Here is a 27099-nt window from a genome sequence, read left to right as displayed (position 1 = left end):
GGATGCTGGGAGTTGTAGTTTTGCAACAACTGGAGGCACACTAGTTGGGAAACATTGTCCGTTTCCTACCTCAGTGCCTCCAGCTGTTGCAATTGTTGCAAAACTATAACTTCCAGCATGCACTGACACACCATGCATGCTGGGAGTTGTAGTTTTGCAACAGCTGGAGGCACTCTGGTTTGGAAACACTAAGTTTGGTTGCAAAACACTTGAAAGTTTATTACTTAACGTAGTGTTTCCAAACCAGTGTTCCTCCAGCTGTTGCAAAACTACAACTCCCAGCATGCACGGACAGCCAAAGGGCATGCTCGGAGTTTGCAACAGCTGGATGTTTGCCCCCTCCCCCCAATGTGAATGTACAGGGTACACTCACATGGGCGGAGGTTTACAGTGAGTGCTGCAAGTTTGAGATGGCGCAAATTTTGCGCTGCAGCTCAAACTTCCAGCGGCAAACTTGCTGTGAACCTCTGCCCATGTGACTGTACCCTAAAAACACTACACTACACTAACACTAACCTAAAATAAAAAGTAAAAAACACTACATATACACATACCCCTACACAGCCCCCCTCCCCCAAAAAAATGAAAAACGTCTGGTACGCTACTGTTTCCAAAACGGAGCCTCCAGCAGTTGCAAAATAATAACTCCCAGTATTGCCGGACAGCCATTGACTGTCCAGGCATGCTGGCAGTTTTGCAACAGCTGGAGGCACCCTGTTTGGGAATCATTGGCATAGAATACCCCTATGTCCACCCCTATGCAAATCCCTAATTCAGGCCTCAAATGTGCATGGCGCTCTCTCACTTTGGAGCCCTGTCGTATTTCAGGGCAACAGTTTCGGGACACATATAGGGTATCGCCGTACTCGGGAGAAATTGCCTTACAAATTTTGGGGGGCTTTTTCTTCTTTAATCCCTTATGAAAAGGTGAAGTTGGGGTCTACACCAGCATGTTAGTGTAAAAAAATAAATTTTTTACACTGACATGCTGATGTTGCCCTATACTTTTCATTTTCACAAGAGGTAAAAGGGAAAAAAGACCCTCTAATTTGTAACGCAATTTCTCCTGAGTACGGAGATACCCCATATGTGGGCGCAAAGTGCTCTGGGGGCGCACAACAAGGCTCAGAAGGGAGAGTGCACCATGTACATTTGAGGCGATTTGCACAGGGGTGGCTGATTGTTACAGCAGTTCTGACAAACGCAAAACAATAAATATCCATATGTGACCCCATTTTGGAAACTACACCCCTCACGGAATGTAATAAGGGGTGCAGTGAGCATTTACACCCCGCTGGTGTATGACAGATTTTTGGAACAGTGGTCTGTGAAAATGAAAAATAAAATTTTTGATTTGCACAGTCCACTGTTTCAAATATCTGTCAAACGCCAGTGGGGTGTAAATGCTCACTGCACCCCTTAATCAATTCCATGAGGGGTATAGTTTCCAAAATGGGGTCACATGTGGGGGGGGGGTCCACTGTTCTGGCACCATAGGGGCTTCCTAAATGGGACATGCCCCCCAAAAACCCTTTCAGAAAAACTCACTCTCCAAAATCCCATTGTCGCTCCTTCCCTTCTGAGCCCTCTACTGCGCCCGCCGAACACTTTACATACGCATATGAGGTATTTCCTTACTCGAGAGAAATTGGGTTACAAATTTTTATGGTGATTTCTCTCCTTTTGCCCCTTGAAAAAATTCAAAAATTGGGTCTACAAGAAAATGCGAGTGTAAAAAATGAAGATTTAGAATTTTCTCCTTCACTTTGCTGCTATTCCTGTGAAACACCTAAAGGGTTAAAACACTTACTGAATGTCATTTTGAATACTTTGGGGGTGCAGTTTTTACAATGGGGTCATTTATGGGGTATTTCTAATATGAAGACCCTTAAAATCCACTTCCAACCTGAACTGGGCCCTGAAAAATTACGATTTTGAAAATCTTGAGAAAAATTGAAAAATTGCTGCAGAACTTTGAAGCCCTCTGGTGTCTTTCAAAAGTAAAAACTTGTCAATGTTTTTATGCAAACACAAAGTAGACATATTGTATATGTGAATCAATATGTAATTTATTTGGAATATCCATTTTCCTTTCAAGCAGAGACTTTCAAAGTTAGAAAAATGCTAAATTTTCAAAATTTTCATGACATTTTTTGATTTTTTACCAAGAAAGGATACAAATATCAGTGAAATTTTACCAATAACATAAAGTAGAATATGTCACGAAAAAAAATCTCGAAATCAGAATGATAAGTAAAAGCATTCCAGAGTTATTAATGTTTAAAGTGACAGTGGTCAGATTTTCAAAAAAATGCCCAGGTCATGAAGGGGAAAATGGGCTGGGTCATGAAGGGGTTAAAGGGGTATTCCGGGAATTTTTTTTATTTGACTATGCTACAGGGACTGTAAAGTTAGTGTAGTTCATAATATAGTGTCTGTACCTGTATGTGACAGTTTTCTCACAATTCTTATGTCATTTTCACTCCAATATTTATTTTTAACAGCATGCAAAATGACTGCTGTCTCTGATTTTCCCAGCTTGCAATGCGATCAAGACCTGACTCACTAGTCAGCTGATGACAGGAAGCCTGTCTGCTTCAATGGGTGGAGTGATTAATCTGCAACTAATGCAACAGCTGTAGGCATCCTGATTGAAAACCACAGGTCTGCAGCTCATTTATGTTTCAATGGGTGGGGTAGCTGATGTGTGGGAAGGAGGAAAATGGTATCATGGGATTTGTAGGCTAACAAGAAAACTGAAAACAGGAAATACAAGTTCACAGAAAGCTAGCCACAGTGTTATGGTAATCTCACAGCATAGACATTTAGCCCAAGACAAGCGCAGATCCTTCCTAAGCATGTCCATTACTGTCTGCCAGGTACGTATTAAATCACCTTATGCTGGATAACCAACAAAGAAATGATGGTGCCTAATTTGATTTACTACATTAAAGTTACAAGCATTCATTAGAAATGAATGGATGTGAGCAATGGTCAGAAATGACAAATCTAAATTCTAAGCTATATGTGTATTTGTAAAACCCGAGAACTGACAAAACTTTACCTGACAAGTGTGAAAACGATTTAAATGGGCACTGTCAGAATCAAAAAGGTTTATGTGTTGTACATCTTGGCAAAAGATTAACCTTTCTAACATACTCAATAAATAAATGGATCTCCTTTTTTAAAGAAATCATGGACCACCGTGCCATCCAGAACAAAATCATGTCTGAATGCAGCCTCAACTTTGTCCCAGCTGAAGCTCAGGTTAGGACAAAGTCCAGTAAGTAATTGGGGGACTAGCACTCCTCTGTGGTCACTCCTTTCCGTCTCAAACTCCTGTCTGAAAACAGAGAGGAGAGGTTACAGAGCAGCCTGCAGGTATGTGATGAAGAGACCCAGCACAGCATACTCAGTAAGGAAGTGAATGCATGGTAAGTGCTGGCTCAGTCCTTGCCTCGTATATGCCCCTTCCTGGGGAGTGGGTGCCAGAATAAGAGAGCAGCAGACCAGAGTGATTTGTCAATCAAGTACAGAAGCTAGACACATAAAAAAACATGTAAAGCATCTGCATGCCCTAGTGAGTAACATATATAAGCATTATTTTTTCTATAATATGACAGATACACTTTAAATTGGCACTGCCACCATATACTACTTTTTATTTTTTAACAGATTATATAAAATTAGGTAACTTTGCAATTTGTTTTAATTAAATAGATTACCTTTTTTATGGGAAGTTATGTCTACTGGGGGTCCCCATACCACATACATTGCTGTTGTCCACCTGTCTCTATTTCACACCGGCTGTGGCAACAATGCAGTACCAGGAAGTGGGGGCAGGCTTATCACTGTTCAGTATGTTCAGTAGGCTCCTGGCCTGTCCACCACTGTGCAGAGCACATGGCAGCGTGAGAGCAGCAGCCATGTTCTCACTAACTGTGGGGAGAGCAGACCGAGAGGCAGAGGCTGTCAGCAGCATCTACACAAACAACCCTGCAGCCTCTCTTCATAACTGGTAAATACATGGTGGAGGTGGGAGAAGGATAGAAGCAATGTACTAAAGCTGTGTATGTGTGCATGTGTGCAACATATGACTGAGCTCTGTGTAGCAGTGCTGAGTCTGTATGGCTCTGAGATGTGTGTTTAGTATAGCTGGGTGTATATATGGCTGAACTGAGTGTGAAGTAAAGCTGAGTGTGTATATGGCTAAGATATGTTTGTGTAGCAGAGCTGAGTGTGTATGTCTGAGATGTGTGTGCATATGGCTGAGCTATGTGTGTAGTAGAGCTGAGTGTTAATGACTGAGATGTGAGTTTAGTAGAACTGAATGTGTATTGCTGAGCAGTGTGTAGCAGAGCTGAGTGTTTATCTCTATGGGAGTTGGGTGTAGTGCTTGTGTCAGGCCTGGGGGAGGACACCTTGAAGCAGCCTGAGATAATTCCCCCCAGAGGAATATCTGAGAATATGAAATGAAGTGGACTATTGAAGTTAGTTGCTTTGTAGTCTCCCAAAGATGAGAAGCTGGATGTTAGTACAGAGCCTTGCTGGGGGAGTTTTGTACCTAAATAGTTTGGACAGTCGTAGCTACATTGGGATGAGGTGTAGAGACAATGTCAACCCTCTGGTATATAGAACCAGTCGCTTAAATACTCAGATGTGGATATCGGAGTAAGGATTTGCGGAAAAGGAGCTAAATCCTATGGCCCACAGTCTGTTTATTTCCCTTGTACCCAATAAGTAGACTGCCAATAAGTAGACTGCCTTGTGGACCATACCCCATAGCTGTATCTTCTGCTTGACCATTGATTGGTCTACACTGGACTACCCACTTTCCACTGGACTACTCACCTTATTCTTTGGATTGTGTTATGCTTGTGATCTCTGCCAATAAACCCTTGGTCTCGTTCTTCCATTTCTTCTTGTTCTGTTGATTGTACAAAGAAAAATGCCTAAATCCTAACAGGCAAACCATGTTCCAACTAGTTTGCCTTCCTTTGGTCGAACACCCCATCTTCCTGTGTCCATATCTCATGTGTAAATATACTGACCAACCATGAAAGGGAGAATGCATCATTTTTAAAGTTTGCAAGTTTTCCTTTATACCAGTTTCAATGTTTGATGAGTTTGTGCAGTTTTTTTTTTATGTGTAAGGACAACTGAAAAAAGAAATGGAACCTGCAAAAGGGAAAACTGCTGAAAATTTTCATATACAAGTTATCTACTGACCAAATACAGTACACACATAAACACACATACACACACACACCCTCTTGGCAGCTTATTCTTTAAAAAAAAAAAAAAAAAGAAAAAGAATGAAAAAAAAACTGTTTTCTACTTTTTTCATATTACATAGGCTGTAAATGTGCACAATGTAGCTTTTATGACTCCATTGAAAGAATCCAATATCTCACATATGTCTAGTTGCCCCTAATAGCAAAAATATTCATAGAAAATTTAGTGGTTTCACAGATCATTATTGGGCTTACAAACATAATAAAAGCAAGCACTCGAGACAGTACATTTATCATAGCCTTTTTTGTTTGTCTATTTGTTTTTTTTTTAAACAACAAAATCCAGATGTAGTAAAAATATTTTTAATTTTTGCCGTATCCGAAGAATGGGCATGTCTTGGCAGAAAGGGGATGTGGCTTAGAGACAAGCGGGCGTGGCCACTTTGTTTACAGGATTAATGGCAGTATATGCTGTGAAACAAGCATAAACTGCTGTGGAAGTCTCCACTGGCTTAGAGCTAGCAGCAGAGATTTTAGCACTGGTGCCCTGGCTGGCAGGATTTATTTAAAAGTGTGGCTTTTGTAGTATGGTACGGTCTGACTCCCCTGTGTAGCTAATGGCGTGTAGCCAGACAAGCTTCTTTTACAGTAAGGCATATTATTACATGAAAATATTTCTATTAGTTACTTAGTTACTTCAATATGAAATTAACAAATTAATTAATTATAGTAATTTGTGAGCTACAATTGCAATATAGAAATATCTAGATGTACAAAATGTGAAATCTTGGTAACAATACATAGTCTAACAAATCCATTTTAAATGCTAAAATAAATTTTTCAAATCTTTATTCCTTTGTGTGCCTTTACTTTTTATATCAGGCAGAACAAACATTTTGGCAAGGAACAACAGAAGAATGAGAAGTGCAGAACTATTGTTTTAAGTAATTGGACCTTTTAAACAGAGAACATGAAGTATAAAGGCATTTTTAATCCCAAATGAACACCATCAACCACATTGAAACGTTCCTAGGGATGGACTGTAGATCAAGGCTTCTATTTCACAAACAAAGAAAATAAACATTTAGAAAATTGTTTTGCTATTTCAGAATCATCAAACCAAATCCAGAGCTTTTGTGATGTGGATGCAAAACAATTAGTTTCTGACCCATGGTGTATGAAAAGCATTAACCCTCATTAACATTTGTGCTGTATATCAAATTCACAAGTCCACTGTGTGCAAAATATGTAAAACCGAAGAAAATGAAAACTGAAAATGAAAGATTTGTTAAGATTTCATTTGTATAATAAAGACATGCAAATGTACATTAATATAATGAAAATACTGCAGTGATGCTTGTCATATGTTTTGATTTTCTTTTAAACTACATGTAAGGTTTTTAGATCACTGTTTGATATTCTGTAACAAGTCATAATCCAATTGAAACTTTCATACATTGTACAACAGAGTATTTTAGCAGACTCATAGCAGCTATTTAATTGTATTACGGTGTGCAAGTCATGCAGTTAGCTTCAATAAGTGTCTATATGTGTCTATATGTGACACATGGCTGAATAGGATCCAAATGGAATCTTTGAAACACGGGCTGCCAGTTGCATTGAACCGGTGAGTGGTAATGAATAACCACAAACCACGATTAAAAATAACAAAATTGTTTATTTGAAGCAGAACATGGACACCACAATTCAACAACTATCCTTTTCTCTTCGTCAGGTCAGTATACTAATATATCCGATCTTTTCCGGATCATAAGAAGTGTTGGCGTGAATATTTGCTATATATTCAAAATTGTGAATATTCACATATGCGCATATTCGCATATGTGAATATTCGCATATGCATATATTCGCATATGTGAATATTCGCATATTCCTTCTTTTCACTTGTGGACCAATTAGAATGATGTAAATACACTTGTCAGAGGTTATCAACAACATCCCTAGCAACCAATACTAAAATTGCCCACCTAATCACTGTTTTCTCCCTCGAATACGCAAATATGCAAATATTCACATATGCGAATATTCGCATATGCGAATATAACGAATACGCGAAATTCGCGAATATAGGATGAATATTTGTCTATACATTCGCGAAATATCGCAAATTTGAATATGGCCAATGCCGCTAATCACTAATCATCAGTCAGGACGCAGGGATTTACAGCCAAGAGGCTTGACATACGCTTATATAGATGTGTTCAACATCACCAGGTGAGCCCTATTATTTCACCAACTATTAATGTTCATAGCAAAGGAATGGAAATCTGGGTCCAGCTCACAAAAATAAGTAAAACATAGCTTTTACTTCACATATTTAAGAACATGGAACAAGAAAACAACAAAAAATCTATAGGTGCATTAAAAAATAAACGCTGACGCGTTTCAAACTTGCTAAGAGTTGTTAGTCATGGCAAGTGATTCATGTAACAGAAAGGTTTTTATACATATGTACCAGAGTGTGTAGGAGTGGCTCCTGCAAAAGTTCGATTGTGATGTCAGTTCCGGTGGAACCTGGCCGCAGGAAATTACCTAGTATCAGGCGTATCCTGACGTTTAACAAATGAGTAGGCTTACAACCATGTGGTAGTCAATAGTAACCATTGTCATAGTAGACAGAAAAATCGTGGCCTGAATAATCAGAAATGATAAATTAACAATGCAATATGCTTCAACTAATGCACACACATGTAGATTGGTAGCTCAACTTATATTTTTGCATGTATCAATGTTTAACTAACATGCTGTATTAAGTATTAGGTTTATCAAATAAGTGATCTTACAACCATGTGGTAGTCAGTAGTATCCATCATCATGATAGACAGAAAAATAGTAACTTGAATCATCAAAAGTAATAAAATAGCAATATATATGCATCAACTAATGCACACACATATAGATAGTGGCCCAACCCATAAATTTGCATATATTAGCATTTAAATAACATGCGGTAATTAGTCTACAACACCATCAACATATTTCCACATACCTGCACGGTATATCAAAGGCAAGTGCTAGTTAGCAACATGGAAGAAACATATGCAAATAATTGTGTGGCATTCCAGTTGTAACCATTGGCAACGGTGTTGAACATATCTATATGAAAAAATAGAAACAGATCTAATACCACGTAACTGCATAACATGCCAGGAAGCAATAAACACTGGCAACGTGTGAAGAAGTATATATGCCAGCAATAATGGCTGTAGCCGCTGACAACGGCATCAAAAACATGTAAATATAAATATAAAGTCACATGCATTATCGCCTACATAAATGAAGTCTACCAATACAAATCATATAAACATAGGAAGAACCAGGGGATAACATGTGAAGTAATACTAAGTAGAAAACATTGATAATGAAAAATAGAATATGCATGACCCATGTCAATAGATATACATGAGGTAATTCTGGTAATTGAGTCCGTTTTGTGCACGGGAGTCCAGGGACAAAATCCAGAATGCCTCACGTGACAACACAAGCCGGGCCCAATCACCTCCCCTCCGAGGTTGTACAACTTTTTCTATCCCTGCAATGATGATGGTAGAGGGATCACCTCCATGTACCTCACGAATGTGTCTCGTGAGGCCAGAGGAAGATCGAATGTTGGGTACTGTCTTGATGGGGGAAATGTATCTCAAATGCTCGGCTATGCGAGTCTTGAGTTTCCAGGTGGTACACCCAACGTACTGTTGTGAGCAGTAAGTGCAAGTTGCTAAATATATGACATGGCCTGAATTACAATTGATTAGATGTACATGTCCCACTGGGAGGAGGTCTACCTCTATGCGGCCGTCCACCCTTACCTGTCCTTGGTGGGGTGGTATGGCCGTTATATTGACGACTTCCTCCTAGTGTGGTATGGGTCCCAGGAGGAGGCAGCATGCTTTTTTAATTACATAAATGAAAATGATTTCCACCTACGTTTCACCAACAGCTTAGAATGTCATACCATCAATTTCCTTGATGTCACTTTGGTAGGAGATTGCACCACAAACACTATTATTACAAAAATGTACAGGAAACCCACATCAGGAAACACTATTCTCCATGCCAACAGCTGTCATCCAAACCATACAGTCACAAATTTACCCATAGGAGAATATGTTCGGGCCAAAAGAGCGTCTTCATCCAATGACATCTATAAAAACACAGTTCAAGACATTGACATACGGTTACGAGCACGGGGATATAAGAAGAATACACTCCATCGAGCCAAAGCACTAACAGATGCCAAAACAAGAACAGATTATCTGTCCAATAAACCTTCTAAACCAGGTCATAAATCACCCCTCAAGACTGTCATCAGATCATCACTTTTTCAACACCGTATTCAGTTGATTTCAACAATATCAAAAATGAATTGCTTAAACATCTGCCCATCCTTCATCAAGATGCAACTATCTCCACAATCCTACGACATGGAGTGAGAACTGTTGCCAGAAGGGCACGGTCACTTAGAGATAGATTGTCACCCAGCGAATATCGTTCTCCCCAAGCTTCAAATACCTGGCTGTCTACTGTAGGATGCTACAAGTGTAGCCAACCAAGATGCCCGATGTGCAAATACATGCAGAATACCAAACAATTTACATCTTGTATTACTAACCGCATCTACCAGATAAAAAATCTAATCAATTGTAATTCAGACCATGTCATATATCTAGCAACTTGCACTGATTGCTCACAACAGTACGTTGGGTGTACCACCCGGAAACTCAAGACTCGCATAGCCGAGCATTTGAGATACATTTCACCCATCCAGACAGTACCCAACATTCGATCTTCCTCTGGCCTCACGAGACACATTCGTGAGGTACATGAAGGTGATCCATCTACCATCATCATTGTAGGGATAGAAATAGTTGTACAATCTCGGACGGGAGGTGATTGGGCCCGGCTTGTATTGTCACGGGAGGCATTCTGGATTTTGTCCCGGGACTCCCATGCACAAAACTGACTAAATTACCGGAATTACCTCATGTATATCTATTGACATGGGTCATGCATATTCTATTTTTCATTATCAATGTTTTCTACTTACTATTACTTCACATGTTATCCCCTGGTTCTTCCTATGCTTATATGATTTGTATTGGTAGACTTCATTTATGTAGGCGATAATGCATGTGACTTTATATTTATATTTACACGTTTTTGATGCCGTTGTCAGTGGCTACAGCCATTATTGCTGGCATATATACTTCTTCACAGGTTGCCAATGTTTATTGCTTCCTGGCATGTTATGCAGTTACGTGGTATTAGATCTGTTTTTATTTTTTCATATAGATATGTTCAATACCGTTGCCAACGGTTACAACTGGAATGCCACACAATTCTTTGCATATGTTTTTTCTATGTTGCTAACTGGCACTTGCCTTTGATATACCGTGCAGGTATGTGGAAATATGTTGATGATGTTGTAGAATAAATACTGCATGTTATTTAAATGCTAATATATGCAAATTTATGGGTTGGGCCCCTATCTATATGTGTGTGCATTAGTTGATGCATATATATTGTTATTTTACTACTTTTGATTATTCAAGTTACTATTTTTCTGTCTATCATGATGATGGATACTATTGACTACCACATGGTTGTAAGATCAATTATTTGATAAACCTAATACTTAATACAGCATGTTAAATAAACACTGATACATGCAAACATTTAAGCTGAGCTATCAATCTACATGTGTGTGCATTAGTTGACGCATATTGCATTGTTAATTTATCATTTCTGATGATTCAGGCCACGATTTTTCTGTCTATTATGACAATGGTTACTATTGACTACCACATTGTTGTAAGCCTACTCATTTGTTAAACGTCAGGATACACCTGACACCTGACACTAGGTAATTTCCTGCGGCCAGGTTCCACCGGATCTGACATCACACACCAACTTTTGCAGGAGCCACTCCTACACACTCTGGTACATATGTATAAAAAACTTTCTGTTACATGTATCACTTGCCATGACTAAGAACTCTTAGCAATTTCTAAACGCGTCGGCGTTTATTTTTTAATGCACCTATAGGTTTTTTGTTGTTTTCTTGTTCCATGTTTTTAAATATATGAAGTAAAAGCTATGTTTTACCTATTTTTGTGAGCTGGACCCCCGATTTCCATTCCTTTGCTCTGTACTTTCTGGGATACGGCCCGCATTCTCCGTGCTCCAAGTCTACCTGCAAAACCGCATGATAGCCGCATACCCATCTATTGATGTCCGCAGCGAGTGGTGAGCTGAACTACGATCTTTTCCTTTTTATTATGTTCATATTTGCGGCAGAGATAATGCACTAGGGAGCACCCCTATCTGTTCCCTTTTTCTCATTTTTTTCTAATTTTTCTCACTGCTTTATATGTGACACATGACCAGTGTAGCCAACATGCTCTTTCCTAAAATATACAACTAGTAACTAGAACCAATGTCACGTCATTGGAAAATAAAGAAAACATATTAAAATCTGAGAACAACTCATCTTCTTAGCAATATCAGTGCAGCTTTTAGATTTCCTTTTTAAGAAATAAGAGTTGGATGATAAGGCTATTTTTTGCTACATAGTTTTGATAAATCTCTCTCATTTCCTTTCATGAGGTCACTAGGGATTTAACACAGGGCTGACCATCAGGTATTGTTATTGTTTGGTACAGATGTACCAAACAATTATTGTCCTTGAACCCCCATCTATAGGGGTAATGGGAAGAGTCAGGTACTGACAGGCCTGGACCATAAAAAAATATGCTTTGTTCCTGTGGCAGCAGGAACTGCTACTAGAATGCTGTTAATTGGCTTTGTATCTGGCAAGTTTAAAAAAAAAAATAATCTGAAAATGTTATATATATATATATATATATATATATATATATACACAATTATTTTTTTAAAGCAAGAGGTCCCCTTTATTTTCTATAACCAGTCAGATGCAAAAACAAGCAGCAGCGGCCAAGTGCTACCCCCAGCTTAGTTATAGATTCTGTATATCAGATGGCTTCTTCTACGAAGTCAAAAAGTAAGTGAGAAAAAATAAACATATCAGGTTTGAGAAAAAAAACAGGGCCTCTGGGTTTTCATAAAGTTAAAAAAATAAAATCTTTCTTAGTTCTTGATCTGACATAATATAGTCTTTATAAAAAGTAGTCCTGGTCTTTAGCAAGACAAAAAAAAAGGCAAAATCTATCAATAAAATAATAGGCTACATGTCTGAACTACCAATGGTCCATATGCTAAGTACAAACTATCTACTGTCAATATTGTTCTGTACTGTTTCCCTTTGTTTAATAACAACAGATTTGATAGAAACAAAACAAATAGGTTATTGGTGGGGTTCCGAACCCTACTGAACACCTCTGTTCAGGTTGCTCTCCAGATATTGAACAATTACAATTTCAATCATGCCAAGACAGCCCAACTCATGTACTGCAGCCATAGTCTTTCAACAGCTAGAGTGTTTGCGGTTGTGGGAACATTGGTGTACACTGTACAACAGTGTTGTCTAGCTGGGGCTCTCAAGCTATTGAAAAACTATAACTACCATCATATCTGGAAAGCTGAAGCTTTCTGTCAGGTTAGAAACAGCAGCAGAACCACAAAGCTATGTGGCTGCATGTGCTGATATAGTCTTTGATCTCTTGCATGAGCAGAGCACACACCCATCAGCCTGGAGTTGGCAGCAGCATGAGTAGACACTAATGCTTTACAATCCCTGAGATTAAAAGATGAATTTTGAAGTTGAAATTGAAGATTTATGGTAGCTAGTACTACCATAATTTTTTTAGGCAAAGTCCCAGGCCCAGCAGCATCGGTAAACCATATATTGGCTTAATGCCACAGCCTGAAGGTGGCTGAATCATGAGGAGACCCTATAGTGGCTGAATGGCACAGCCTAGAGGTGGCTGAAGCATGAGGATACCATATAGTGTCTGAATGGCACAGCCTGGAGTTGGCAGAAGCATGAGAAGCATGAAATTTAAGATTTTGAAATTGAAATTTAAGATTTTGAAATTGAAATTTTAGCTCCCAAGTTTTAGTGCCCCGGGCCCCGGCATGTGGGTACAAAGAACCAATTTTAACAAGGAGTCACATGTCACATGGCAGAACAATGACAGAGCCTGGAGGTGCATCAGTATGAGGAGACCATATAGTGGCTGAATGACACAGCCTGGAGTTGGCTAAAGCATGAGAAGAGACCATATAGTGGCTAAATGGCACAGCCTGGAGTTGGCAAAAGCATGAGGAGAACATTGAAATTTAAGATTTTTAAATAGAAATTTAAGATTTTTAAATTGAAATTTAAGATTTTCTATTGAAATTGAGGATTTTTAAATTGAAATTTTAACTCCCAAGTTTTAGTGTCCCAGGCCCCGGTGTGTGGGTACAAAGGACCAAATCTAACAAGAAGTCACATGTCACATGGCAACACCATAACAGAGCCTGGAGGTGGCATCAGTATGAGGAGACCATATAGTGGCTGAATGACTGACTGGAGTTGGCAGCAGCATGAGTAGACACTAGGGCTTCACAATCACTAAGATTAAAAGATGAATTCTGAAATTTAAATTGAAGATTTATGGTAGCTATTGCTAACATAATATTTTTTAGGCCCAGCAGCGTCAGTAAACCATATATTGGATGAATTACACAGCCTGAAGGTGGCTGAATCTTGAGGAGACCCTATAGTGGCTGAATGGCACAGCCTAGAGGTGGCTGAAGTGAGAAGACTATATAGTGGCAGAATGGCACATCCTGGAGGTGGCTGAAGCATGAGGATTACATATAGTGTCTGAATGGCACAGCCTGGAGTTGGCAGAAGCATGAGTAGACCATTCAAATTTAAGATTTTGAAATTGAAATTTAAGATTTAAAAATTGAAATTAAGGATTTTGAAATTGAAATTTTAACTCCCAAGTTTTAGTGCCCTGGCGTGTGGATTCAAAGTACCAAATTTAACAAGGAGTCACATGTCACATGGCAGCACAATGACAGAGCCTGGAGGTGGCATCAGTATGAGGAGACCATATAGTGGCTAAATGACCGCCTGGAGTTTGTGGCAGCATGGGGAGACCGTATAGTATCTGAATGGCACAGCCTGGATTTGGCTGAAGCATAAGGAGACCATATAGTATCTGCATGGCACATCCTGGAGTTGGCGGCAGATAAGGAGACAATAGGGCCTCACAATCTTTAAGAATAAAAGATGAATTTTGAAATTTCCATTGAAGATGTATGGTACCTAGTGTTACCATAAACATATATAGGTAATGTCCTAGGCCCAGCAGCATCACTAAACCATGTAGTTGCTGAATGACACAGACTGGAGCTGGCTGAACCATGAGTAAACCATATATTTGATGAATGGCACAGCCTGGAGGTGGCTGAAGCATCAGTAAAACATATATTGGATGAATGGCACAGCGTGGAGGTGGCTTAAGCATCAGTAAAACATATATTGGATGAATGGCACAGCCTGGAAGTGGCTGAAGCATCTGTAAACCATATATTGGATGAATAGCACAGCCTGGAGGTGGCTGAAGCATCAGTAAAATATACATTGGATGAATGGCACAGCCTGGAGGTGGCTGAAGCATCAGTAAACCATTTATTGGATGAATGACACAGCATGGAGGTGTTGGCAGCATGAGTAGACCATATAGTTGCTGAATGACATAGTCTGGAGTTGGCAGCAGCATGAGCAGACACTAGGGCTTCACAATCCTAAGATTAAAAGAATAGTTTTGAAATTTAAATTGAAGAATTATGGTAGCTAGTGCTACCATAAAAATTTTTAGGCCCAGGTCCAGCAGCATCGGTAAACCATATATTGGCTCAATGAAACAGCCTGGAGGTGACTGAAGCATGAGAAGAGACCATATAGTGGCTAAATGAGACCGCCTGGAGGTGGCAGCAGCATCAGGAGTCCTGAAATTGACCCGTTGAGTTGGGCAGTGGGTGGCAATATCAGTACCAGATGACGAAGGTGGGTGAAAAAAGGTTTGATGCAGAGGAATGTTTGTAACTGGGGAGCAGCGCCTTAAATCTGTTTGGCACTATCCATATTTGTCAAGTGTTAGTGTAGCACCATGGTCAATCTTCTCTGATGCATCAGGCATTGCTGGTTGGAAATCCTGGCTGATCCATGCCTGATTCATCTTCACAAAGGTCAGTCTCTCCACATTTTTCGTGAACAGACGAGTTCTCCTTGGGGTGACTATGGCCCCCGCTGCACTAAACACCCCCGCTCTGAGAGAACACTACTGGCCGTGCAGGACAGCTTTTCCAGGGCAAACTCTGCTAGTTGCGGCCACAAATCAAGTTTGGCTGCCCAGAAGTCCAGTGGATCTTAAAGGTGTGTTGGCATGGGAATGTCAAGGTATGCCAACACCTGCTGATTCAGGTCCTGCTCCAGGTGCACCTGCTGCTGATTAGTGTTGAGCAGCATAGGCCATATTCGAATTTGCGATATTTCGCGAATATTCGTCATATATTCGCTAAATTCGCATCTTCGTAATATTCGCGTTATATTTTCGCAAATGCGAAGAATTCGCATATATTACAATTAGCATAAAAGAAAATTCGCATGTGCGAAAATTAGCATATGTGAAAATTTGCATATGCGAAAATTCGTACGCCAGTCTCACACAGTAGTATTAGAGCCTTCTTTAGACCACACAAGCTGGAAGCAGAGAGGGATGATCACTGTGATGTGTACTGTGAAAAAAATAATAATATTCGTAATTACGAATATATAGTGCTATATTCGCGAATATTCGCGAATTCGCGAATATGCAATATTCGCGAATAAAATTTGCATTGCGAATATTCGCGAGCAACACTACTGCTGATAAGTTGCTTCACTATGCTGGTGAAGAAAACTACTCATCAGCAACTGTAGACTCAGCTGGTAATTCTCCTGCCACCCCACCCCTCCCCAGCAGCCATGGCAGTGGAAGGTGAGCGCAGAGGGCCCCCCGATTTAGATCTGCGAGAGGATGGATGGACGATGGCGCCGATAGGCATCAGCAAACTGACTACATAGGATGCCTCTGTAGTAGGTCTCTTTGTCCTCCCTCTCAGTGGTGTAAAAAAGGCCCCTATTTTGTGGCGGTAGTGAGGGTCCAATAAGGTGGAGATCCAGAAGTCATCCCTCTGCCGAATGGTGACAATTTGGCTGTCAATATGCAAGCAAGTGAGCATGCATCGTGCCATTTGTGCAAGTGACTCGGAGCCATTCCCTGCCTTCATCTCTACTGCATACTGCCACGGTGTGTCTGGGTCCTCTGTCTTGCCTTTCTCATAACCCTCTAGCTCCTCTGGCTGCTCCTCCTCTCCTGTCAGATTACTCGAAAAACTGCATATTATGCAAAACATAAACTGTGCTCCACTGTGCCCCTCCCCCTCCTCCTCCAGTTCAGCCCCCACAGGGCTCATGTGGCCGTGAGATGTAGGCGCCACGTCTCCAGTGCCCTGACCAGCCATAATTTCCAACACATGTGGTAAGAAATGAAGCAGTGGAATGATGTCATTCATTCCGTAAACCTGGGACTTACTAATAATGTGGCTTCCTCAAAGGGTCTGAGCAAACGGCAGGTGTCACGTATGAGCTGCCACTGGTTCACATTGAAGTTACACAGGGGAGTACCCCTATCCGCTTGGATCATCAATAAATCGGTGATGGCTTTCTCTGTTCGTACAGTCAGTACAACATATGGAGGGTTGAATTCCAATGTGTGGCAACATCACAAATCAGACTATGTTGGGGGATACCATTCTGACGTTGCAGCTCAAGGAGTGTGTGCTTTGTGGTGTATGAGTGGCTAAAGTGCATGCAAAGTTTCCTTCCCATTGTTAGGATGTTAGATCTCTTCAGGAACTGCTTCACAACCAGTTTGAACTCATGTGCCATGCCATGACTGGCCTTCCCAGTCGCAGCGCATGCAGGATGTTCTTCCCGTTGTTGGTTACCATGGTTTCCATTTCCAGTTTTCGTGGAGTAAACCATGCTCAGATTTCTTTATGAATGACTTTTAGCTGTTCCTCCCTTGTGTGACTCTTCGCCAAGGCAAACCATGTAAAGAAAAGCGTGACACCGCCATACCCTACACACATGGTGTGCTGAAGGGCCACTGAGACTTGTCTGGGCAGTGGAGGATGAGGAAAAGGTGGAGGATGAGGAGGCGGAGTCGCACACTGTCACAGGACTGACAGCCTGAGAGCGTGGAGGAGGAAGCTGCATGACAAGTCCAAACTGGTGTAAAGGACACGTATTGTCCCTGACCACAGTTACAGCTCCAGAAGTCGGCAATGCCATACACTTTGATACACACCGAAAGGATCAGGGACTGAACTACCTTCTATTCCACAAAATTGTGCAGGGTTGGTAATGCCTTCTTCGCAAAGAAATTATGGCTTGTCTCTCTCCACCTCGGCTTGGCACAAGCCATCAGTTCTCTTAAAGGGGCAGAGTCCACCACTTGAAAAGGGAATGGCTGACTAAAAATAGCAGAAGCATCTGGAGCGACAGAAGGAGGGTATGACACACAGCTCCTTTCGGCTGAGGAGGTGGAGCCTTGGCTCACTGAAAGAGGGAGCGGCGTGCCACTGGGTGATGCAGCAGGCTGGACCACTACATCGGAGCCACGGTTCTCCCAGGCCACTTTATGGTGGCAAAGCATATGTTGACACAAGGCAGTGGTGCCAACATTGGGACCCTGACCACGCTTCACCTTCTGGCGACATATCTTGCATGTGGCTATGTGAACCTCCTCCGGATGCTTGATGAAAAACTGCCACACTGCCGAGTAGCTGATTTTCCCACCAACAGTCCGCACTAATTGGCTGCTACTGCTGGCAGGAAGGTAGGCTGCCGCGAAGCAGGTGGTCTCCCCGGGAACGTTTGGCTCCAAAATTTCCACTTCTGCCACCATGATGACTGCCAACCATAGTACCACCTTCCTGGCTAAGCTGCTGCCTCAAGGGCAACCTGTAACTCTCTTCTCCTAATGATGATGAAACCCCTTCTGCACCTGGCTCCCAGTTGCGATCGGCTTCATCATCATCAACAAATGTCTGCACGTCACTGAAGTCCTCCTCAATTTCCTCAACAGTGTTTGCTTCAGAGCCCTGAACCCTGGCAACAGCGCCTCCAATGTCACTCTTCTCATCGCTACTTGCCTGACTAGCAGGGAATTGGCAGATGTCTCCTCCACTTCTTGGCTGGGCAGTAGCTGCTGATTGTCCTCTGTTTGATCATCCTCACTGAATAGTGGAGCTGAATCCACGGCATAAGATACTTCTTTAGGGGAGGGACCAGCATAGGACAGAGGCAATGGGAGGACAGGGACTGCTCCCGGGCCATGCCAACTGAGGGTTGTGTCTGAGGAATCCACCGACTGTTGACTGGGGGTATCAGATGTCACTTGTGATGAAGTGGATGACCGAGTTAACCAATCGACAGCAGATGGGTTTCCGGTCGAGACACGACCACTAGCTGATAATGGGAGTTCCGGCCTCTCGCTGTGACTGCTTCTGCCACTTGCCCCTAGTATGCTGCGATCTCTGTCTGATGCATTTAGGCCTCTGCCACTCATCTGTGCACGTCCTGGCACTTCTCTGCCTGACTTACTTAGTGCTTAAATGAGGGGAGTACAATACGCTTGAAACAGTATTTGTCTAGAACTGCAGCGGGTGAGTACTTTTGACTGTCCTTTCACAGTATATAGGCCCTTGACAAATTAACAGGTAAAAATAGTACACTACTTAGATGTAGGTATGTGGTATGCACTTATGAGGGCAGAAAAGTGCGCTCCAGTACGCTTAATAAACGTATTGGAGTAAAACACCAGCCGGTGATTACTTTTGGCAGTCCTCTCACAGTATGTAGGCCCTTGACAGATTAACAGGCGCAAAATAGTACACCACTTTGATGTAGGTATGTGGTATGCACTTATGAGGGCAGAAAAATGCTGTACAGTACACTTAAAAAAACATATTTTAGTAAAACACCAGCCAGTGATTAACTTTGCCTGGACTTTCACAGTATCTAGGGCCGTGACAGATTAACAGGTACAAAATAGTACACTACTTAGATGTAGGTATGTGGTATGCACTTATGAGGGCAGAAAAATGCACTACAGTACACTTAATAAACGTATTGGAGTAAAACACCAGCTGGTGATGACTTTTGGCTGTCCTTTCACAGTATGTAGGCCCTTGACAGATTAACAGGTACAAAATAGTACACTACTTAGATGTACGTATGTGTTATGCAGTTATGAGGACAGAAAAAATTTCAGCTAGGATATAAAAAACTTTTCAGCTAGGATATAGATAAATACATAGGACCTCTATTTTCACAAATCCTTAGAGTGCTGTGACTTTTTTCATATGGTATAACAGTATATATTTCAAAAGATGAATAACCATCATACAATCTCTAGATCTTGGCTCAGATTTCTCAATTGGTCAGAGACAAATACTGGCATGATTTGCCCATAACAATCAGTTACAGCTCAGGTTTTATATCTTAATGAGCTCTGGTAAAATGAAAGCTGAGGTGTAATTGGTTGGTATGGACAAGCCAGACAGTTTTTGGCTACATAAAACAAAGATTAACCACACCTCGAGAATACTACCCTAGGGTACACAGTGAATAATTGTTTGAGACATAAAGTTTTGAAAACAAATGCAGATTTTATTAAAACAATAAAAACCTATATGGTTAAAAATATCAGAGCAATGTCAATGTTATCTTAAACTGTCATTGGGCCCTAATGACAGATTTAGAAAATATAAATATATATATAGCAACCAGCTAATGTAGAATAATCTATAGATGTTAAAAACAAATGCAATTTTTCAACGGCATATAATGATCCGGAGTCGACTATTAGTCCGGCACCTATGATGAATAAAAAGGGCTGATAGTCCGGCACTTGTAATGGAAAAGGCAAAGTCACTTGATGGACTGATGTACAGGTGTATAAAAAGCTGCCCACAGATGTTAAACAAATGCAAAGTTCAACCTCACCCTGGCTGCTGGTCCCGTACTGCGACGGGCCGATAGTTGGAATTCTTGTGTTGGCTGCAGCAATCCCGGCGTGAGAGCCTGGATGGATATGAGCTCCGGCAGGAGACTCTCTCGGGAGTGGTCCGTGGTATCGTCAAATACCTGGATGTGTATCGGACCTTCGCTGGAGAGATTGTGGCTGGGTTCTGGTATTGCAGGCAACAGGTTGGTAATGCGCTCAGTAGGAGAGGATGTTTGGTGAATGCAGCAAGTGGTGCACAAAGTTCTGGGCCGGCTTCACTCTAGGTGGTGCGTACGAATTGTGGTCTGTTCAGATTAGATATCAGTTTTTGGCTACATGCCCGTATGTTATGGCATTGTTTTCAACATTGTTATTTTCTGTAGAAAAAAAGTTATTCATTAAATTTCTACTGCACATTAAATCATATAGCTTTAAAACTTTAGTGGTCCCTGAACTTGCAATGGCCTAAGGATACAGTATTTTCAACATACATTGGTGTTTTCTGGACCATTGTAACTTAAACACATACTGTACATACAATGCTATAGACAGTACAGATCTGCAAAGAGCTGACCAGTCAAAATAGGCATTTACCTAGTAAAACACCTGTATTACTGAAGTGCATGCACTGACTGGCTGTCTGGTAGTGCCTCCCTACATTACAGGGAGGTACTACATGTTCTGTACTAGTCTTTACCTGTGCCAGGGTTAGCTGCTCCTTTGTAAAGCAAAATGGCTTCATTTTACTTTTTTTGGGGGGGACACTTTGTGTACCCTGAAGAAGCTCCTGTCCTTTACATAGTCAGTAATTTAGAGCTTCCAGCAGCTCTTTCCTTCTTTTACATGTAAGGACTTGCTTTATTTGTATTAGTTATCTGCTTATTTTTCTTTAATCCTCAATTTTCCTATTTTTGGATGATATTTTGGGGCTTCAGAATCAATTACAAGGTTTCCATAGAGTTATGGTCTCAACATACAATGGTTACAATATACAATGTTCATCCTGGGACCAATTAATATTAAAACTTGAGGGACCACTGTAATAAAAAAGTATAATTAAATGGTAAAAAATAGTCGTATAATGTACAGCAAATGAATGGGCTGCAGACTCTAAATGTGTCTTGTCTTTATATATTCAACATTACAGAATGTCTTAATTGTTACCTACCTTTGTCACAACATTTAACATTATGCCAGAAATTTTACAGCAACATAGAATATTATAATTTATTATTTTTATTATATCCAAGTATTTTAGCAAGAGTAAGAAAACTTTAATTGAACCCCTATAGGCTCTGTTTAAATGATGCACATTTAAAAGTAGAAAAAGGTTAAAAACATCTCGTTTTTTTTAGGAATATAAATTTCCAGGAGAACTCCCATGGGCTGTGCTGAAATTCCCTTCAAAATAAAACAATATGAAAGAAAACCTACTGATTTAAGATGTTAAAAGATTTATATCACTATTGGGGTTGATTTTATTAGTTGACTTGGAAGACAGCCTGTCAAGGTCACAGAATACAATGAATAAATATTACAGGGTATAAAGCATATTGTGGCATTGCTACAAACAGGTTATAGACACGATACTAAAATGAAATATAGTTGCAATTAAGAAGCTAGTTTCAAAACTTAAAAAAATGTATCATATATATAAGGACATGGTGGGTAAAAGACTATCAGATATTCTAAATTATTATAATAAAGTAAAAGTAATCTGCGATAAAATTTGTCCCCACCCAACAATAACAAAAACTACTATATATTTTAAACATACCTAAATTGCCTATATAATTGGGAGCACAACAAAGAAAATGACCTTTCAGGGCATGTTTTCACTGACCATAAACCTCATTGTTATTGGAGTAGAACCAAATTCCACATGAAAAATCAAATGGTTTAACATAAAAAATTAAATAATTCTCCCTTTGAAATCTATGGGAGATGAACTGCATAAAAAAGTGATATGTCAAATTCCTAATCGTGGTTTTATGCTAAACATGGGGAGGTTATTGCCCCTGTGCTGTATGTTAGATAGATGTCAAATTTCTAGTGAACATTTAGATGTTAAATGCTGTAAAACCTTTGCATAATGTTTGGGGGCTGGAATGGGAGATTTTATGTAGCAAGGAATTTGAATTAATTTTCTGATATGAAAGTCTGGATTGACTTTGGGGTCTAGTCTCAGGTATGGACAGATTTTGGGGACTACATATATTATTAGTTCATCCCCCACCTTGAGCACTTTTAAATATAAAAATATCTGTAATGACGCTGGATGTGGATCCACTAACCTGTGTGGCTGATGACATGGGCCGTATCGGGGAACGGAGTTTAAGGTGCCGCTGGTCTTCACCAGAGCCCAGCTCAAGGCAGGATGGACTTGCTGCGGCAGGCAAAATCAAGGTCGCTACCCCCAATACGACTCGACCACACAAGTTGTGAAGGACAGTAGGATGAGGCAGAGATGAAGTCTGACTTAGTAGAAGGTCAAGGCAGGCGGCAAAGATGCATAGTCAAATAACGTAGCATAAGGGTCAGAACACGGGCTAGGCAAACAGACAAAGGGTACATTCATCTTAATCTTAAATGGCACTGAAGAGTGGGAGGTGCAGGGACTTATAGAATAGTGTCAGGTCAGTGTCATAGTATGAACATACTGGCCCTTTAAATTTCAGAGCTCAGGCGCACGCATGCCCTAGGAGACGGGGACATGCACGCCGGAGTTGAGATGCAGTGGAGGAGGCAACAGAGGACCGTAGTAAGTGACGTGCTGGTATTCGCATGCGGGCGTGTCCAGCAATGCAAATCCCAGCCCTGCCAGCAGCAGGGTAGAGCGAGACAATGCGCTCACGGCCAGTGCAAGCGGCCGGAGCGCACTGTGTTACAATATCTACTCGGACATCCCCTTTACAGGTATGTTCACACTTACTGTATGGATTTCATGCTGACAATTTAATGCTGTATGAATCAATAAAAATAGAGTTGAACAGAGAATAACATCTGCAACATAAAATCTGTATAAAATCAACCAAATAAAATTTGCAGTGCATATCATATGTGTGAACATATCTTTAACGCTTATATTCACACATGTGCATTCATAGTCCATAGCTTGCGATTAAAGTCTCTTAATACAAACATATACAAAACATGCATAAGAATTACAAAAAAGGGAAATAAACTAAAAAACAAAACAAAGCAAAACACAAAAATGGCAACAATGCCAAACAAATAGCAGTACTACAAGGTATGCATAAAATGTTAGAGTAATTCTCTAAACAATGCTAATTGGTCATATGATTACTGTATTAAGCTCTCAAGAGCTGCTTTACCTTCTTCTGGCCAGATTATCGTCAAACTATTAAACTCTGTACGATGAGTAAGTGATATTTCATTTCCAGTATGATTGCTTTGAGATCAATGTACTTTATAACAAATGGAAAATACAATAGAGCTACCAGGAGCAGGAATAATAACATTTTAAAATAGATTCTTTTAAAATTATGATTTCATAAAATACTTTTATGACTCTAGTGAGTTATGTCAATCAATATCTAGTGTTTAAAAACTATTTCTACTAACAATAATTCTATAATATTTAGTAATTTGATAGCAAATCCTTAAACCCGAGTCAACATATAACCCACATAACTGCTCTACTTTTATCTCTGTATATATTTTTTATGAAAATTTATGTTAAAAGTGTCACCCTTGTATTGTTCTGAAAGCTGCATGGATGCATTAAAGTCTGCCTCCTATTATATTGAAGTTTTAAAAATGAAGAATGGTAATGAATTGTCAGCTCTACTAGTTAATTTTTGTACTATAGACTACTCTTTGTAAGATGTCGGCACTAATTGGTTTCTGATCCATATAGGTCTACTATTCAGGTCAGCATGAGGCAACTGTATAAAACTGACATCCCATAGTGGAGACACCAGACTACAACATGGAGAGATATATTTTATTCTGCAGGGAAACAATGAATACCAATAATGTAAAGAATCCAATATTCTGTCAGTTTCCTAAACTTTTGTATACACACAAAATTAACATCAAGATCATCCACAACAGGGGCACCCTAACTAAACGGCCGATACTGGATAATAGTGTGGTAAACACTGAGAACAACAGTGTTTTTATATTTTACTATGTTTCAGCATTTAGGGAAATTTTTTTTATATGTTTGGTGCCAAAGAGGCGTTCCCTAGCCCCTAAGTACACTGATACACCTGACTGGCAGGTTTAGTAAAAATGCCCCCTAATAGATATCCTAAAAGATCCTTAGCAGCAATCCCAGTATCTCACAGTATTTAGCAGCTACAGTACATCACAGGAGGTGAAAGTTGATTTTACTCCATACAAAAACTTGAATGGTCCATCTTCAGCAAATAAAGCACATTTCTTTAACCCCTAGAAGAATCAAGGTGTAAAGGTATTATGTTAATGATCCCATATGGTGAACGGCGTAACCGTAAAAATAAAAACAAAATAAAAAAAATAAATAAATACCAAAGTCCAAAATTGCTGATTTTCGGTCACATCACATCCCAGAAAAAATAAAAATCATGGCACAGATGATGGCACAGAAATTAGACCTCGTACAGCTCCATATATGGAAACATTTTAAAGTTATAGGTGGTCAGAATAGGGCAATTTTAACCATACTAATTTTGTTCAAAAGATTTTAGTTTTTAAAAAGTAGTACAATAATAGAAAAGCGTGCAAAGATGGGTATCAATTTAGTCATAGTGACCCACAGAATAAAGAGAACTTGCGTAAAAACCACCCCCCCCCCCAAAAAAAAATGGTTTTACAGTACATTTTATGGTAAAATAAAAGGCAAAATTCCAAAGTACAATAGGTCTCACAAAAAACAAGCTCTAATATTGGTCTGTGGATGGAAAAATAAAAGAGTTGTGGCTCTTCGAAAGCGAGGAGGAAAAAATAAAAATGCAAAAAGGAAAATTTGAAACTTTTCTGTGTCCTCAAGGACAAAGTGGACTGTGTCCTTAAAGGGGTTAATTTGTTGATTATGGCTGTGTATCATTTTATCACCATTTTAACTGGTTAATAACCAAGGACAACTCAAGCCCGTGTCATACCGACCGGCCCTCAGATGATTTTTGTAGCTGAGGGCTGGCATTAATAGCCGACATGCGGCGATCGCCGCGGACAGCTAATAACCCTTTAGATCGCCACTGTCAAAGCTGACAGCGGTATCTAAAAGTACCTATAACTGCTCCTTGGTTGTCCAGAGGGGTGGATCGCCATCCCCCCCACAGCACGATCGCGCTGAGAATGATAAAGCCTGGCAGGATCAGAATCGAGCGCAGAGCACACAGATCAATGTGTTTCTATGGAACCACATTGATCTGTAGGATGTTTCAAATTATTCTTCCTAAAAGTACCCTAAGGGGACTAAAAGTGTAAAAAAAAAAAAAAGTTTATTATAAAAGTTTAAAAAAAGTTTAAAAACACACACATTAACCCCTTTCTTATTTAAAGTTTAAATCACCCCCCTTTTCCCAAATTCCATACAAAAAAGATATAAACATAATAAAAACAAACACATGTGGTTTCGCCGTGTGCATAAATGTCAGAACTATAAAAATATAAGGTTAATTAAACCACATGGTCAATGACGTAGACACAAAAAAATCCAAATTCCAAAACTGCGTATTTTTGGCCACTTTGCATACTCTAGAAAAATGTATAAAAAGTTATCAAAAAGTCCAATCAAATCAATCATGGTACCAATAAACACTTCAGATCACGGCGCAAAAGATTAGCCGTCATACCGCCCCGTATATGGAAAAATAAAAAGTTATAGGGGTCAGAAGAGGACAATTTTGAACATACAAATTTTGGTGCATGTAATTATAATTTATTTTAAGTAGTAAAATAAAGAAAAACTATATAAATTTGGTATCATTGTAACCATATGGACCTACAGTATAAATATATGGTGTCATTTTTACCATAAAGTGCACTGCGTAGGATCGGAAGCCCCCCAAATTTTTTTTTTTCTTAAAATTTTGCCTCACAAATATTTTTTTCTGCATTGACCGTACATTTTGTGGTGAAATGATTGATGTCATTACAAAGTACACTTGGTGGCGCAAAAAATAACCCCCTTATGAATCTGTAGGTGCAAAATATAAAGCGTTATGATTTTTAGAAGGTGATGAGGAAAAAATTAACGGAAACGGAAAAACCCATGGTCTTTAACCTAAGGACCCATGATGTACCGGTACATCATGAGTCCAATACCGTCCTATAACGTCGGGCCTGGCCTCTCACAACGGCCGGGACCCGTGGCTAATAGCGCGCGGCACTGTTCGCGGTGCCGCGCACTATTAACCCTTTAGATGCTGCGTTCAAAGTTGATCGCCACATCTAAAGTGAAACTAAAATGCTGCCGGTTAGCTCAGGGAGCTGTTCGGGATCGCCGCGGCAAAATCACGGCATCACAAACAACTTACAGGACAGCCAGAGTGTCCCTACCTGCCTCCTTGCTGTCCCATCGCCGAATGACTGCTCAGTGCTTGAGATCCAGGCATGATCAGTCAAGCGGCAGAATAATCGATCAATGGTTTCCTATGAGAAACCATTGAACCACGTAAAAGATCAGTTGTGCAGTGTTATAGCCCCCCTATGGGAGCTATAACACTGCAAAAAAAAAAGTGCAAAAAAAAGTGAATCATTTAACCCTTTCCCTAATAAAAGTTTGAATCACCCCCCTTTTTCCATTTTAAAACAAAACTGTGTAAATAAAAATAAACATATGTGGTATTGCTGCGTGC

The sequence above is a fragment of the Hyla sarda genome, chromosome 1 (assembly GCF_029499605.1).
Source record: "Hyla sarda isolate aHylSar1 chromosome 1, aHylSar1.hap1, whole genome shotgun sequence".
Classification (NCBI taxonomy): domain Eukaryota; kingdom Metazoa; phylum Chordata; class Amphibia; order Anura; family Hylidae; genus Hyla; species Hyla sarda.
Note: the sequence above shows the minus strand (reverse complement) of the source record.